General features: G+C 45.7%; 1 protein-coding gene across 1 annotated transcript in view; it reads right to left on the bottom strand.

Annotated features, from left to right (window-relative positions):
• LOC117743578 (protein phosphatase 1 regulatory subunit 29-like) overlaps positions 1–13340 on the bottom strand; it is a 102454-nt gene extending 89114 nt beyond the window's left edge. Inside the window, exon 1 of the mRNA XM_034551240.1 lies at positions 13170–13340. The gene's annotated coding sequence lies outside the window, so the exon portion shown is untranslated. The remainder of the gene's footprint in view (positions 1–13169) is intronic.
• Between the last annotated feature and the right edge of the window lie 4263 nt (positions 13341–17603).

The following is a 17603-nucleotide window of genomic DNA, read 5'->3' as shown; positions in this document are numbered from 1 at the left end:
CACTCTTTGCTCTCGATGTCCTTTTCCTACACTCTCCTCTCTGGTATGTGAGATGTTTCACTCATGAGTGTGTGTGTGTGTGTGTGTGTGTGTGTGTGTGTGTGTGTGTGTGTGTGTGTGTGGAAGTGAACCCGTCACTCTGCACAAGGTGTGTTCGTCTACATTTTGTATTCTCTTACTATTTAGATGGATAATAAGTCAGTAAGTCGGACTAAAACTATTCGATGCATCTTTGCAACAGTTGCAGCACTTAAAAAAAAAAAAGTTTGATTAAATGTGCGCCAATTTTCTTTCAATCCCAGAAACACTTTGAATCTCTTTAATATTTCACGTGTCCTCCATGGAGGATGTTTGACATCCGTGTAGTTAACAAACATAACCATCTTCTCCAGAGAGTCACGAGGAAGACCACAACCGGAATATTTCACTAACGACATCCTTATGAGGACGTTGTGTTTCCTGATTATTTGATTCATTCTGGGAGAACCACACTGCCATCTGAGTTATGATTTTAATCATTAAAGATCAAGTGCTCATGTACCTTAAAAGGTCAACTAAACTATGGTTGTTATAGGAAAGTAAAATATATTAAAATGATATAAAGAGTATTGTAAGCATGAGTCATGTTCCTCTATAAATAAAAAAATCTCTCTCTCTCTCTCTCTCACACATCTTAAGATTTTTAATATGTTTTAAAAAATGATGTAAAAAGAGTAATTAAAAGCATTAATTTGTCTAAAACAAATAAAGATGACTAAATATGGAGACACAAAAGGTTTCCGCCCAGCAGCGACACTAACCAGTTCTCTTTGAACGTTCCTGTCTTTGAGGAGGAACCGCAGGAGGCCTGGTCCCTGGAGGGAGGAGCCAGGGACGGGGGAGGAGCCAAGGGGAGACTCTGGGTCCCTTCGAGAGCAGAAGATGGAGTTGGGGGATAAAACAGAGGAAGATGATAGAGGAAGAGGCCTGGACTTTGGGGAGTGGTGTGATCTGAAAGCAAGAGACCAGCCCCGGGAAGGCCAGCTGATGAAAGCTGAAAGGAGACCACGAAGGACTTAGGGATCATCCAAAAAGACGTCTTTGGGTGTTTTTCTGCTTCCTCTTTCTGATGTGGATTTCTGTGTGTCCTCTAAAGAAAGACACACACACAATGTACTTCCTTTTCCAACCAGCAGGAACATGGTGGTGAGGGATCAACACAAACTCTCAAAGACAGAATCAAAAGGAGGAAGAGGAAGAGGAAGTAAAGAACGAGGGAGACTGATGGCTGGTGTTGTTTTATCCTGTTGTTCCTATGGAAAGATGCGTGGGTGATGATGATGAGAATAACGAGCGACTCCGGTTCACTCACAGGTCGTTGCTGTCAGACAAACACAGGACATTCACCCGGGAGTCCGCTGGTCGGGTCACGTGAGGTTTTTATTAAACCTCGTTAGGTTGTTGCAATAAGTTGTTATTTTTTAACTCAAATTGTGATATTCCTTCTCACCAACCTTAACCATGCGGCATCGTAGGGATATGAAACATATTCATGGAACTTGTTCATGCCGTGGTTTGCAGGAACGTTCATTGACGACATTTCTTTTAGAAGGTCCCACTAAAGACCAACGTGAGCAATCAGCTTACATAGAAGTCCTTTAAACTTTAAAAAGGCAAACCTTCATATTCAGTGACGTATTCCTTCTTTCCACACAGGGTTCTCCAACGTTGGTGAAATGAATCTTAGTTGAGAAGCAACTGTACAAACAAAGTAGATCCGCAGGATGTCGAGGTCCTGGAAGCTCACCGCGGAGACACAGAACCTCGTTAAAGAACACACTTTCTCCAACTGCCTGTCTGCCATGCAGTCTGCAGGCCAGAGAGAGAGAGACACACACACACACACACACACACACACACACACACACACACACACACACTGTGGTAGCTGAAAGGCTGTGTACGATGAGCCCAGATATCCACAGTCCATATTAGATCTGGATGGATGATCTTCTTCTCCAATTTACTGGACGTCTCTCATTCTACCCTTCTGTCACCCCCCCCCCCCCCATCCCTCCCCCCTCCCTCCCTCCCTCCCTCTTTCCCTGCCTGTCTCTGCAAACCTTCTTCCTCCTCTTCTCCTCCTTTTTCCAAGTCTCTTTTCACCTCATCGTTTCCAGGCGAGCAGATAGCAACATAACCCCCCCCCCCCCCCCCCCCGTGCATGTCAAAGATGATTTTCTAGATCACAGAAAACAGAACCCTGATTGAAATGTTTTGCTGTTTAAGAGAAAATATTAACATAAATTGGTTAATCAAAGAACCATTATTTAGCTCAAGAACCATTGAATTTTGTTGAAGGTTCTTTGAGGTACCTTTATAGGTTCTACTACTAAAGCCCTGGTTTTAAAGGTTCTTTGTGGAACCAGAAATGGTGCCTTAAAGAACCATTTATTGAAGGTTCTTTGAAGAACTATTTAAGTAAATGGTTCTTTAAAGAACCCTGGTTTTAAAGGTTCTTTGTGGAACCAGATATGGTGCCTTAAAGAACCATTTATTGAAGGTTCTTTGAAGAACTATGTAAGTAAATGGTTCTTAAGGTTCTTTGTGGAACCACAAACGGTCCCTTAAAGAACCATCTTTTGAATGTTCTTTGAATCACTTTTATAGGTTCTTTGAAGAACAATCTAAGGAAATGGTTATTTAAAGAATCCTGGTTTTATAGGTTCTTTGAAGAACAATCTAAGGAAATGGTTATTTAAAGAATCCTGGTTTTAAAGGTTCTTTGTGGAACCAGAAATGGTTCTTCTATGGCATCACTCTGAAGAACCATATTCGGTTCCAGGTGGCACCTTCATGTCTTGACAGCTGGTAGCAGACGGTTATTAAACGTATGAGTGGACCCCGTCTCCGGGTTCCCAAAGTGACCTTTTCCGGTCAAAATAACGGCGCCCTGACGGTGTTTATGGGCGGAGCCACCGGTGTTTATTCATTCAGGAGCCGTCGTTACAGAATGTCGATTGTTTTTAATGAACTGCAGATGAGAACGTGAGATGGGTGAAGGCCTCCATGTCCTATTAGGGTCCTTATGACCCACCTGTTAGTTAGCTTGATGGATAACGTTATGCACTTGTGTTGTTGTTGTTGTTGTTGTTGTTCTGTCCCTGACGAATGGATATGAGTTTCATCAACTGGAGAATGAATTCATTAATAAAATATTATTCTGGAGTGCACTCTTTATTTTTTTACAGAGACCTATTTGACATATATGAGCAGCTTTAACACATGAAGCATAGACTTCTATACAACCAGAAGAGTCGCCCTCTGGTGGTCAGTAGAGAGAATGCAGCTTCAACACATGAAGCATAGACTTCTATACAACCAGAGGAGTCCCCCCCTGGTGGTCAGTAGAGAGAATGCAGCTTTAACACATGAAGCATAGACTTCTATACAACCAGAGGAGTCCCCCCCTGGTGGTCAGGAGAGAGAATGCAGCTTTAACACATGAAGCATAGACTTCTATACAACCAGAGGAGTCGCCCCCTGGTGGTCAGGAGAGAGAATGCAGCTTTAACACATGAAGCATAGACTTCTATACAACCAGAGGAGTCGCCCCCTGGTGGTCAGGAGAGAGAATGCAGCTTTAACACATGAAGCATAGACTTCTATACAACCAGAGGAGTCGCCCCCTGGTGGTCAGTAGAGAGAATGCAGCTTTAACACATGAAGCATAGACTTCTATACAACCAGAGGAGTCCCCCCCTGGTGGTCAGTAGAGAGAATGCAGCTTTAACACATGAAGCATAGACTTCTATACAACCAGAGGAGTCCCCCCCTGGTGGTCAGTAGAGAGAATGCAGCTTTAACACATGAAGCATAGACTTCTATACAACCAGAGGAGTCCCCCCCTGGTGGTCAGTAGAGAGAATGCAGCTTTAACACATGAAGCATAGACTTCTATACAACCAGAGGAGTCCCCCCCTGGTGGTCAGTAGAGAGAATGCAGCTTTAACACATGAAGCATAGACTTCTATACAACCAGAGGAGTCGCCCCCTGGTGGTCAGGAGAGAGAATGCAGCTTTAACACATGAAGCATAGACTTCTATACAACCAGAGGAGTCGCCCCCTGGTGGTCAGTAGAGAGAATGCAGCTTTAACACATGAAGCATAGACTTCTATACAACCAGAGGAGTCGCCCCCTGGTGGTCAGTAGAGAGAATGCAGCTTTAACACATGAAGCATAGACTTCTATACAACCAGAGGAGTCGCCCCCTGGTGGTCAGGAGAGAGAATGCAGCTTTAACACATGAAGCATAGACTTCTATACAACCAGAGGAGTCGCCCCCTGGTTATGTGTAAAAACGACTGGTTGAATTGGTCATTTAAATAAGTGTCTTACGGGCTTCTTCTGGTAACTTGGAGGTAACTGTCACAGTAAGTGTCCTCTGTTCCACAGAAGAGCACTAAAGCTGTCACTCCGTCACTCTTTGTGACATTCAGACTTGTTTGCTAAATCTTTCTGACATCACGATGTTCTCGTCGTTGTATTTTCATCATTTGCTGTACATCTCTGCAGACATCTAAAGGTCAGGACTCAAAAACAGGAAGTGCATCATGAATCTGTCTCTCGAGCCGAACATGTTCCCCACGTCACCTTTCACCCCCCCCCCCCCCCCCGTTACATGTCGCGCTCACTTTTATTTAAAGTATCAGATCACGCTGTGAACGCATGAATATTTAATACGGGTGCAGTCAGTGTGTTGTTGTTATGACTACCTAGAGAGAACAGAGCTCTTCTTGGACAGGCCTGCATCGTGTAAACTTATACACTTTCATTTGAATTCATTATTTAAATTATTAAATGTAATATGCCCTGCTATTTTATTTAGATTTTATTGTATATTTGTAAAAAAAAAATAATAATAATTGGTGCTGTGTCAATAAATTGAATAAAGAAAAAAAAATCTAAATTTAATTTGAATATGACAACAACATAATTTCCTTTTTGTATTATTATTCTTTAAATCCGTGTTGTATTGTTACGTTATCGCTCTCCATGCGTCCAACTTATTCAAAAGTATAAAAATAAAATCTCTATTTCAGCCGGTTTTCATCAATAACGTCTCCATCTGCGTGCCGTCACTCACCGTCGGGGTGTTTGGCCTCTGGCGGCGGGCGGCATCGGGCCCACGCCGCCTGTTGTTTTCCAACAAGCCCCGCCCCCCCCCCCCCCCCCCCCCCCCCCCCCGACAGATTGAGTAGTTAAAGCACCCGCTCGCCAGATGTCAACCTGACGGCTAATTGCGCTCCGAACAAGAGGAAACATCCGTGAAGGCGTCGCTCCGTCAGGACGAGACGTGTCCGTCACGCTCGGCTGGACGCGGCGCTTAATTGTGATTTCTTTTTAAACGTTGACCTCCGAACTAACGCGCTCAATTATGTAAATGAGAGCGGGCGTGAAGGTTTCCTTGTGGGCGTGTCCAGCCAGCGCCGTCTCTCCGCCTCTCCGCCGGGGCCCGAAACCCCTCCAGCTCTTTCTGAAGGATTCTGCAGACGGGAACGAGTGAGATTTGTCTTTTTTACAGATGCAACATTTCTCTTCTGCCCCCCCCCCCCCCCCCCCCCCCCCCCCCCCCCTCGTTAGGAGGATGGAAGAAACCCTGGAGGCCGACGCCCACCATGCCTGATTTCGACCGTCTGAACGTTCTTCACAAGACGTGCAGCGCTACCAAAACCTGTCACTCAAACAGCCAACATGAAGTCCGGCGTAAAGGACCAATGAGAGACGAGCATCTGCCGCCGCCGCCGTGAACCGAGGCGCCTTCTGGCCTAATATTCTCGAACACCATAGAGATAGAAAAAAAATGTGGCAGGTGTTTGTATTTAATCTCACCAACACAATTCACACGCATCACCGTCGTGTCGAACCAGGAAGTGAAGACGGGAGATGAAAACATGATCCTCGCCTGTCACTCCCGTGGTTATTGTTACTTTGATGACATCATTTCCCTAAACGTAACCGTATGACCGTGTTGTAACGTGTCACTTTGTGTCGCTTTGTGTCACTTTGTGTCACTTTGTGTCACTTTGTGTCACTTTGGTCACTTTGTGTCACATGATGAGGTTGACTCAGAACAAAGCAGTCGTTAACGACAATGCATCAAAACAATGGAGAAAAACTGTAACACCTTCAGAATGTAATGAATAGAAAATGTCATGTATATATATATTTATTTTTTATTATGGCAGTACGTGAAGGCACTAAAAAATAGATTTAAAATTAGCATCCATTAAAAAATCCTTTCAAAATAGTTTAATGAATTTTTATATATCACTGAAAAAAGGTTGCAAACGACTGCTTTAGTGAATGGAGCAACAATCCGCCATCTTGGATTAATGTAATCAATGTTTAATGTAATCAATGTTTAATGTAAATAACGTTTAATGTAAATAACGTTTAATGTAATTAACGCACACGTTACGGTGGTTTATTAACACTGACGTGTGCACGATGGATAATATTGAGCCATCGCACCGGAGTCCACCAGTTTACCACCGTGATATAATACATCACATAAAGACATGAGAAGGAGGTGGAGGAGGAGGAGAAGGAGGAGGAGGAGGAGCTCACATGTGAGTTATATGCTTTCTCTGAAATGAGAGAGGGATGGAACCGGATGAAAGAGAGAAACAGATTGAGAGAACTCTGGGAGGATCATTAATGGGGGAAGAGGGGGAATGAAGAGAGGAGGAGGAACAGGGGGAATGAAGAGAGGAGGAGAGAGGAGGAACAGGGGGAACACAGAAGAGGAGGAGAGAGGAGGAACAGGGGCAACACAGAAAAGGAGGAGGAGAGAGGAGGAACTCAGAAGAGGAGGAGAGAGGAGGAACAGGGGGAACACAGAAAAGGAGGAGGAGAGAGGAGGAACACAGAAGAGGAGGAGAGAGGAGGAACAGGGGGAACACAGAAGAGGAGGAGGAGAGAGGAGGAACATGGAGAGATAATGAAGGAGAGACAATGAGGACAACTTGGTTGGAGTCATTTATAAACACGTCTTTTAATTAGTATTTTTAACGAGGTTTTGTAAACAGCTCATAATTCATCTCTAATATCTGTTTTGTATTCATGTGGAAACATCTGATTTATTCTAGTTCATCACCAACAATACATTTTACTAGATTACACCTGAACGCATCATGAGAATGTTATCATTCACCTTCAGCCAGTACTCATGTTCACTGAGCGGAGCCCGAATGCATCATCATGTAACTGAAGAGAACCTCCGCTGGTTCTCCGTTAGCGGTGCTGCTAACGTTACTAGCTCTTCTCCTGGTGGTCTAAACACTGATTGGTTGTTTACAAAGTCACATGTTCTACTGATCACGTGTTCTACTGGATAAAACTTTATTGACACGCTGATGGTTAACGTTAGACTGTGAGGGGTCAGAACTGATCCAGTGGGCCTTTGCACTACTAATGTATAGAAAGTGACATTTACTCTATATTTGTATATATTGTGATTGATCGCATTGACATTTCCTTCCTCATTTCGTTTCCTCCACCTCCACCTGAACTCCCATTGGCTCCAACTTCACATTACATGGACCTCACAAGACCTCCAATGAACGAAGACCTGCAGAAGACTTGGAGCTGGCCTTCTGTTTTTTAAATCTGGGAACCCAGGAACTCTTGGTGTTGGGTTTACATTAATAAGACGACAAAAATAATGAATTCCATTAAAGATACAGAATGATGTGCAGAGTAACTAAGTGCACATTTGTTTACGTGAGAATAATGTGCACGGTCAAAGATTGCAATACGCCGTCGTAGATAACGTGTCGTCCATATACGTCCATATGAATGTGTTGAAAGGTGGACGAGGACACAGAGAGGACAGCCGGCTCTCACAATGTCCAAAACGCCATCGGACATCATACATCTGAAATATGTCATTTTATCTTTCACTTGAGAAAAACTCCGGACCCAGTGAAGCCAGGACTGGAGGCCCCTTGACGGGGAGATTGCGGAGCCCTGCACTGACCTCTGGACAGAAGGGAAGACACACAAAGAGAAAGTGGAAGATATCAAAAGGAATGCACCTGAGACGGAGACACGCAAAACAGATCCCAAGACAGGTGAAGGACGGGAGAGAACGGCGAAGGGGAGACGGAGCGCCCGGAAAGGTCATCTGTGTGACAAAGTGAGCTAAATGAAAAGAGACAACGTAAAGTGGTGAAGGGGGAAGGAGTCAGGAGACCGAGGACGATGGAAATGAAAGGGGAAAGGACGCATTAGCAGAGACGGGTCTGTTGAGCGGTCGGGAAGACGTCTTTGGACTTTTCGGATGTTTCTGACGACGAGGAAAAGCAACACATGCAAAAAGTGGCAAAAGCAACACAAGTGAAAAAGGGGGAATGGTTGAAAAGGAAAGATACAACACATCTAAGAAGAAGGCATGCATAAGAGGAAAAGGAAAGAAGAAGTGACACCGCGAGGAAGAAGAACAGAGAGTCAACTAGAGTGAGACTCTACGGGCTACAGCACTTGTTCCAATACGCTGGTCCTGTCTTCTGGGCCTAATTTAAACAAGTGTACCATTAAAACCCATCAAGAAGCTATGCATCTATTAATAATGTCCGGGACAAAGAACACCCACCCACCCACCCACCCACCCCCACACACACACACACACACACACACACACACACACACACACACACACAAGACCGTCCTTACACACACACATGGTGTGTGTGTAAGGACGGTCTAGTGAGATGTTCTCACATGGGAGGCTGTAACAGGACAGACTGCCATGAAGTGACAGAGGAACAAGAAACAAGAGACGTGAGAAGAGAGTTAACTTTGAGGGGGGGGGGGGGTGTGAGGTCTGCTTGATGGATCATCTTGAGTCAACATGGAGACGTGCTCGATGCCAGCGGTGGTACAGTCGGCCGTGAGCTAGCCAGATGGGGCACGGCGGTGAGGCTCACGTGCACGCCGCCCGGCAACCAAGAGCGACTTCCGTCTCGGGCTCCGGTAGACGTCACTCGACCCAAATCTCCGCTCTTTTGCAGACGATGTGGTGTTGTTGCCAGCCGAGTGTGAAGCGGTGTAGATAAGAGCCGGTTCCCCCTGAGGCTGAGACCTTGGTTCTCTGCCTGGAAAACAGCGGAGTGCCCCAATCCGGAGAAGGGGGGGGGGGGGGGGGGGGGGGGGGTGGAGTGAGTCACTGCCCCCAAGCGAGGGAGAAGGGGGAGGAGCTCAGGCATCCGGAGGCGTCGGCTTCTTCGCCTCAAAGAGGATCCGGCTGAGGCGGTTTCAGACATTTGGTTTGAGGAAGCCAACAATTCCCTCTCCTGAATTTCAGATTTTCTTCCACGTCTGTTGAAATGCTCGTGGCGAGCCAGTCACGCTCCCCTTCCCTCCTGATGAGGTTGTTTGCAACTTCGTCCTGTTTAATTGTGTATGAGTGTGTTTGCTTGATGCGCTTGTTTAGCTCCTAACGCCGTGTTTCTAAGCATTGCTGCTGTAAATTGGGCAAGTAGAGATGATGCATTTCTTGTTCCTTTGTATCATATTCTGCAGTGTAAAGCTTATTTTCTTTAGTTTTATTAAACACTTTCTTTCTCATCAACCTCGCCCTCTAACGAAACCCTGTTTTCACCAAAGATAGTTTTTGGTATCGCTGTCTTCTCCTTTTCTTCCCATGTTCCTCTTCATCCCCGTCGACCCTTTAATGATACACCAGCTCCTCCGTCTCTCCTGGCAGCGGCGGCAGAATCCTACAGGATTCAATCAAGGCCGCACTAATGAGATTAGCATGGCTAATGTACACACACCGCCCCCTCCCCCCTCCTCTTTACCTCCATATCAACAGGCGCTCCACGAGGCAGGAGTATCCAGGATTGTGGATCGATTGCAGGGTGGCTGAACTCCAGCTCCCTCCGGTTGGAACTGAGCATCGCCACAAGGGGCCGGAAGAGGGGGAACATCCCAGGTGAAAGGGAGGGGGGGGGGGCTTCTGATGACAATCACAAGTGTGTCTATGTGTGTGCGAGTAGGGGGGGGATGGTGGGCGGCTGTTTGCTTGGCCGCCTTCCATCGCCTCTCCCTGCGTTCAAAGAGCCCTGGTAGAGCCCTGGTACTCCAGACCAGCCGGATGGAGGGGGAACAGTGGGGATCGGATGGATTGAGGGATGAAGGGGTGATGAAACAGATTAGCCTGACCTCCTAGGGGGGGGGGGGCTTATTGTAGAGCGGGCCCTGAAATACTCCCGACACAAAGCAAGCGCCACAAACGGCATTATTTTCCACATTTAACCACGGCCATAAAATAATCTATAGACAACATTAGAAGCAGCTGCTAATGAATACAGGAGTCTAACCAACACACACACACACACACACACACACACACACACACACCCTCTGTCGCCAAGTTGTGCTAAAGCGGAATCCAATTAAGTGGATTCCATCCTTCACCGCTTTGATTGATTTCTCAGTCAAATCAGCTGATCTGTTAATATATCAGCGGGCTGAAGATGCATCACTCAGAAGGTCTCTAGGACTTCCCTTCGACTTAAAGACGTATTACTCAAGAGTCTCCTCCGGTGACGTGTCACTCAAAGGCTCTTAAAGGTACAGTAGCGTTGGACTGGAGACAAACAAGCAGCAGGTAACGACCCGTGAAGCTTCGCTTGGTGTTGAGATGTTCTGCTCACAACGAGGCCGAGTGACGAATGGGAAAAGAAAAGAGACGTCTTGTGAGGGAGCGGCTGATTGGTAGAAGTCAGACCGAGCTATCGCCATGGTGATCGGGAAGATGTGAGGTGAACAGCAAGGCTTCGAGAGGTGGGGTGGACTTCACACACATTCCTATACTACCAACCATGAGAGGACTTCCCTTTTCTGGATCATGTTATAATCATGTTATATTTTCCAGAATATTAAGTTTGATAGAAGTTGCCGAGAGGTGACCTCCTACACTGCAGTTGAACTCTCAAAACCGATTATTTTACCGAATGAATAAAACCTTCCTAGTTTTGTTTTTTTCAAAAGAAAATAATATTTTTTTTTTTTAAATGGTCTCTGCAATACGAATATTCTGAAAATATTTATGTCCGCTTTCTCGGAGAGTAAAAAAAGGAATTTGTAGCTACAAAGCAGAAGAAACTACACCCAATTATATCTTGCAAAATGAGTATCGCAGCATCATTTACATAATTTAGGCTTTGATTAATAAAGAAAAACATTCTTAAAAAAGGTAGATTCTAAAGATTGACAGAACACACACAGATTTACAGCAAGGCGTCGAGCGCCGAGTGACCTCCACTCCGCCTCCGGCCGGATGAAACCTTTGATCGAGTCACGTCAGGATCTCGATTACCTGGAGGTCCCACGGGTGAGGGAACTACACAGATCCGTCAATACGGTTCACAAATATGTTAACGAGCGCATAGATCTTGGCCTTCATCGAGATGATGACCGGCGTCATGCGGGGAGAATATTCTGATGCCTCGGGTGCTTTATCCAAAGGCCTCTCAGGTGGACGTGAACCAGCTAAAAGACTCAAACTACATTAATTATACTACTTTAAAATCACTGACTTTTACGCCATTTTAAGTAAATCCCATCTTAGTACATGTTTCTCCACCTTAACGGGTACCGAGACAACGACATGTTGGTTAGCATCTGAGCAGAGCAAAGGATGGATAATATACAGTGTTTAAATATATATAAACAGTATGTCAACATTAAAGGTTAGGGTTCTAAATGTAAGTAACCAAAAGAGATGCAGGAAAGGTAATAATACAAATTGTATGAACGGTAAACTGCACGAATTATGCAGGAGTTCAAAAAGCATGAAATTGATTCACACGTTTCCCACGGAGCTCAATTACTAGTCGACCAGCTGAAGAGGCGATGATGTAAGAGAACGTTCTTTTCCCCCGAGAATAAAACGAATAAAACGGTGGGATGAAAACCGCCTGCTTCAGTCACTGTGGAAGTGGGCCACGCCACGCCACGCCACGCCACGCCACGCCACGCCACGCCACGCCACGCCACGCCTCGCCACGCCACGCCACGCCACGCCTCGCCACGCCACGCCACGCCACGCCACGCCACGCCACGCCACGCCTCGCCACGCCACGCCACGCCACGCCACGCCACGCCACGCCACGCCACGCCACGCCACGCCACGCCTCGCCACGCCACGCCACGCCACGCCACGCCATTTATTATTAAATTAAGTTAACCAACAGCACCATTTAAAAAGCTTAGGGATCACTTTTTAGGAAGAATAATATTTAGTAATGATGGAGCTGACTGTTTAAACCTTTTAAGTCTCTAGTAAATATTAAATATAAAAATAGTATTTAGTAAAGAAAATTCATGGGAGCTCTTGTCTTTATTATTAGAGTTGTGTTTAGAGCATGTACGAGTGGATGATATATTATTAAATCCCTGAAGTTTCATTTATTTTTAATTACTCATTAATTGTCCGATGTAAAATAATAAATAGGGGAACCCTGGGGTCCCCTAATGAGTGGACCTCCGTTCTCATTAGGGAGGTGTTCATTAAGAGAATTTAAAGCAGGCTGGAAGGTTTCAGCACAGAAGGTAAAATGCAGATTATAAACTGGAGTTTCTAATTTTAACGACAACAGATGAATACGATCCGGTTCCTCGCCTGCAGAACTAGGACGTTGCCCACGGATGCATTGAAGGATGTCAACAAGAACACAAGTGGGACCAAATCGAAGAGAACGCTCAACCAAAAAGGCAAAATAACTACAGGATATTGGCATAAATATGGGTAGATATGGGTAGAGATAGATAGATAGATGCAAATGTAAGCGAATACCGTCATCGAGCATCACGGCAGCACAAAACTTCAACTCGACCTCGACACCGACACCGAGCCGAAGACGCCGATCCGTCTCCATCGAAGCAGACGGATCGGTGGAGATACATCGAAGACTTCCCAATAAAAAACCCTCATCCTAGTCATGCATATGGATCAGCACCTGCTGCTATGGCAACGGAGACCCCCGCTTCGCCCGGCCAGGCTAGCGTGGTCATACCATTCCAAATCCCCTTTTCACATGCCGCTGCCAAGGCCCGTCAAGCCCAAAGAACCGGAATCATTAGGAACCTCACGGCTCGGTGGGATGGAACAACACTCACCTCTACTTTAGTAGATGAACTGAACTCCAGAGAGAGGAACAGGGGAGGGGGAGGACGTCCAAGATGGTCCTCAATGAGTCAGAATAGTTCTTCAGACGCATCGACGGTGTCTCCCTTTTTAAAATATCGAGTCTTCCGCTATCCTGGTGGTGGTCCAATCGGATCGGATTTCTTTCTTTGTTGTCCCAGCGAGCGGTTCCTTCACCCAACGAGAGGAACCTCAGATGGAGAGCTGAAGGGAGAAAAGAGAGAGAGGAGGAGGCGTCAATGCAACTTTGAGTTACACGAGCGAGCGAGGAAATCAACACAAGGTGTAAATTAACCAGACAGCTTTGATTAGGCGCCTTTTTCTTGATTGAAAAATCTTGTTTAATCAAATACTTCCTAATATTTATGAGCATTTGCCTCGCAGATCATAACCTGATTGTGTCTTATTGTGTAACATGTCTGTGCTTGAGCAATAAACTGATTTTAAAGATGGTTGAGACACCGAATTGTTGTTTCCAACCAAATCACAAATCGGCGTTTCTCACAGTTGTGCAGCAATTTGCACGGGAAAGAAAAAATTATAATAATCAACCAGTCGGCGGAAACTGTAATTAATAAAAAAAAAAAAGGTAACAACTATATCAACAGCACCTGAGTTATGAAACAATGCTCTCTACGGAAAGAAACTCTGCACTCCAAACACAATATTTTGCATCCCCAACCAACAGGCGATCATAATTCACGCGGTTGGTCAAAAGGCGTTTAAAACGACCTCAACCCGAAACACACGCTCAGGACCACAGACTCCATACAGGAAGTGAGTCATCGTGACGTCACCCATTGATTGGTGGACTGACGCCATCTTGGAATACGTCCGTCGCCATCTTGGCTTTTACATATCCGGCGTGCGTGAGGACGGACGAGGCGAGTTTGGGTCTTCGCGTCGGGACAAAAGGTTAGGCGAGAGAGGGAAAAGAGAAAGAAGAAAAGGGTGGGATGAGAGGCGGGATCAGCCGGGCAGACGGAGAGAATAATAAAAAGTTAAATGTCAAGAGACAGGCGGCGACTGACTGTGACCTCACAAAGATGGCCGACCTCGAGAACGCGATGGCGGATCGTGAAGCGGTCACAAAGTCTCGAGACGCCACTTCTTTTTCCAGGACGTTACGCCTCAAAGCGTCCGGCTACATCTGTAAAGACGTGGTGAATATCAGTGAGTGTCATACAGACGGCTCTCGGGACCCGGCGGCTCCAGAGCGACTCGGCCCTCTTCAACGCATCAGACAATACACAGAGGTCATAAAAGGGACGATGGACTCCACAGCCGGAATGTATCCGCAGATACATTTATGAATTATGAATGCCACCCCTCTGGATATTCAACACCACGTCGCTAGCTGTGACCGTTGCATCGTCACGTGGAATGAGCTTCATTTGGTCGTCCGCCACAAGAAAGAAAGACTCTTAATTGACTTTCCAATGTGAGCCCCCATGTTTCACCAACGACGGTGACTCTGTAAAGGAAGTGAAATAGACCGAGGACACGGGAGAGAGAGAGAGAGAGAGAGAGGAGAACCAGGTGAGCTTCCTCTGAACTACACCAGAGAGGAAATTGTGTTTTTCATCCACCGCGGTGCCCAACAGCAAGCTTGAGGCCATAATCCATCAACGGGCAGAGAGAGGAGACGAGAAACGGTGAGATGTGGAAGGAAAGGAAGGGAGGAAGGAAGGGAGGAGGGAGGGAAGGAGGGAGGGTGAAGGACATGAACGAAGGTGGTGAAATGGAGATGCTAATGCTAAAGGGCGGAGCCTTTAGCATTAGCCTCTGTTAGCTGTCCCTCGGCAGCCCCCAAGCAGCCGGATGGCTGGGTGACTGTTCGAAGGGGTTTTAAGTCTAAACAGAAGCCCACTGAGCACCGCCAACCTCTTCACGTTTTGAACCAGTTTTCCCCACTCAGTGACGCACCCGCTGAGAAACCCACTCTGGTTATAGATAGCTCCATAGTCAGAAACGTGAAGATAGCGAAGCCACGGACCAAAGTCATGTGCATCCCGGGGGCCAGAGCGGGCGACATTGAATCTTGTTTAAAACTGCTGGCTAAAGATGAGTGTAGTTACAGTAAGATTATAATACACGCCGGCGGTAATGACTCCCGACTGCGGCGGTCGGAGGTCACTAAAATTAATGTGGAATCGGTGTGTACTTATGCCAAGACAATGTCGGACACCGTAGTTTTCTCTGTCCCTCTCCCCAATCTGATCAATGATGACATGTATAGCCGCATGTCGTCATTCAACCGCTGGTTGTCCAGGTGGTGCCCAGCAAACAATGTGGGCTACATAGATAACTGGAAGACTTTCTGGGGAAAGCCTGATCTGATGAGTCGAGACGGCATTCATCCCACTTGGGATGGAGCGCGTCTCATTTCTGCAAACATGGCCAAGTTGATTAACGGACTTAATCCATGACCCAGAGTTCAGACCAGGAAGCAGAAGCAGAGTTGTAGTCTTCCACCCTTCTCTGCACTTCCATTCGAGCAGTTACCCACCCTTAACCTTAACTCTATAGAGACTGTGTCTGTCCCACGGCCACTTAAAGTAATTAAATCAAAAGTAACCAGAAGAGGAGTCATACAAAAATAACCTCATAAAGGTTAACATCACTACTGCCACAGTGCAACAAAACAGGATAATATAATGTGGACTCCTAAATATTAGATCTCTATCATCTAAAGCTGTATTAGTAAATGATTTAATATCAGACAATCACATTGATTTATTGTGACTTACTGAAACCTGGCTGAGCCATGAAGAATATGTCAGCCTAAATGAATCAACTCCTCCAAGTCATATTAATACTCACATTCCTCGAGGCACCGGCCGAGGAGGTGGAGTAGCAGCCATCTTTGACTCAAGCCTATTAATGAATCCTAAACCTAAACTAAACTACAACTCATTTGAAAGCCTTGTTCTTAGTCTTTCACATCCAACCTGGAAAACATTACAGCCAATTCTATTTGTTATACTGTACCGGCCACCAGGTCCATATTCAGAATTTATATCTGAATTTTCTGAGTGTTTATCAAGTTTAGTCCTTAAAACTGATAAGGTTATTATTGTAGGAGATTTTAATATTCATGTGGATATTGACAATGATTGCCTTAGTGCTGCATTTATCTCATTGTTGGACTCGATTGGCTTCTGTCAGAGAGTACAGAAACCCACTCACTGCTTTGGCCACACCCTCCACCTTGTTCTTGCATGTGGCATTGACATTAAGCATTTGGAGGTCTTCCCACAGAACCCTCTTCTGTCAGACCATTACCTCATAACTTTTGAGTTTATACTCCCGGAGTATACACCGTTAGTCCAAAGGTTTCTACACCAGATGTCTAACTGACAGTGCTGTAGCTAAATTTAAAGAAGCGATTCCTTCTGCATTTGATTCAATACCACGTCTCAATGTGACGGAGGACTCCTGTGCTAACTTTAGTCCGTCCCAGATTGATCTTCTTGTCGATAGTGCTACAGGTTCCCTAAGAATGACACTAGACTCGATAGCCCCACTGAAGAAAAAGACAGTGAGGCAAAGGAGGTTTGCTCCCTGGTAGAACCCTCAGACCCACGACCTAAAGCAAACTTCACGAAAGCTTTAAAGTATATGGCGTTCCACCAATCTGGAAGAATCACGCTTAGTTTGGCGAGATAGCCTTAAAACATATAAAAAGGCTCACCGTAATGCCAGAGCAGCCTATTACTCATCAGTAAGAGAGAAAAATAAGAACAACCCCAGGGTTCTCTTTAGCACTGTAGCCAGGCTGACAGAGAGTCACAGCTCTGTGGAGCCGTGTATTCCTATAGACCTCAGTAGTAATGACTTCATGAACTTCTTCAATGAAAAGATTTGAACTATTAGAGGCAAGATTGATGATCTCTTGCCCTCAACTACTGCCGATCTGTCATCAAGAGGAGTGGCCTTGGAAACGGCTGTATGCCCTGGTGTATATTTGGATAGCTTTTCTCCCATTAACCTAGACCAATTGTCCTCAACGGTTTCTACTTCTAAACCGTCTACCTGTCTCTTAGACCCCATCCCAACGAGGCTGCTTAAAGACGTGTTGCCTTTAATTGGCACCTCTCTGCTGGATATTGTTAATGTGTCTTTGCTAACAGGCCATGTACCACATTCCTTCAAAGTAGCTGTAATTAAACCTCTGCTGAAAAAGCCCACTCTTAATCCAGAGGTGTTGGCTAACTACAGACCGATCTCTAACCTTCCCTTCCTCTCTAAGATCCTTCAGAAAGTAGTCGCAAATCAGTTGTGTGACTTTCTACATCAGAATAGTTTCAGTCAGGATTTAGAAAACACCATAGCACAGAGACAGCACTGGTGAAGATTACAAATGACCTCCTAATTGCATCAGATAAAGGACTCATCTCTGTCCT

The sequence above is a fragment of the Cyclopterus lumpus genome, chromosome 1, assembly GCF_009769545.1.
Source record: "Cyclopterus lumpus isolate fCycLum1 chromosome 1, fCycLum1.pri, whole genome shotgun sequence".
NCBI classification, from domain to species: Eukaryota; Metazoa; Chordata; class Actinopteri; order Perciformes; family Cyclopteridae; genus Cyclopterus; species Cyclopterus lumpus.
This window is presented reverse-complemented; position numbering and strand designations above follow the sequence as displayed.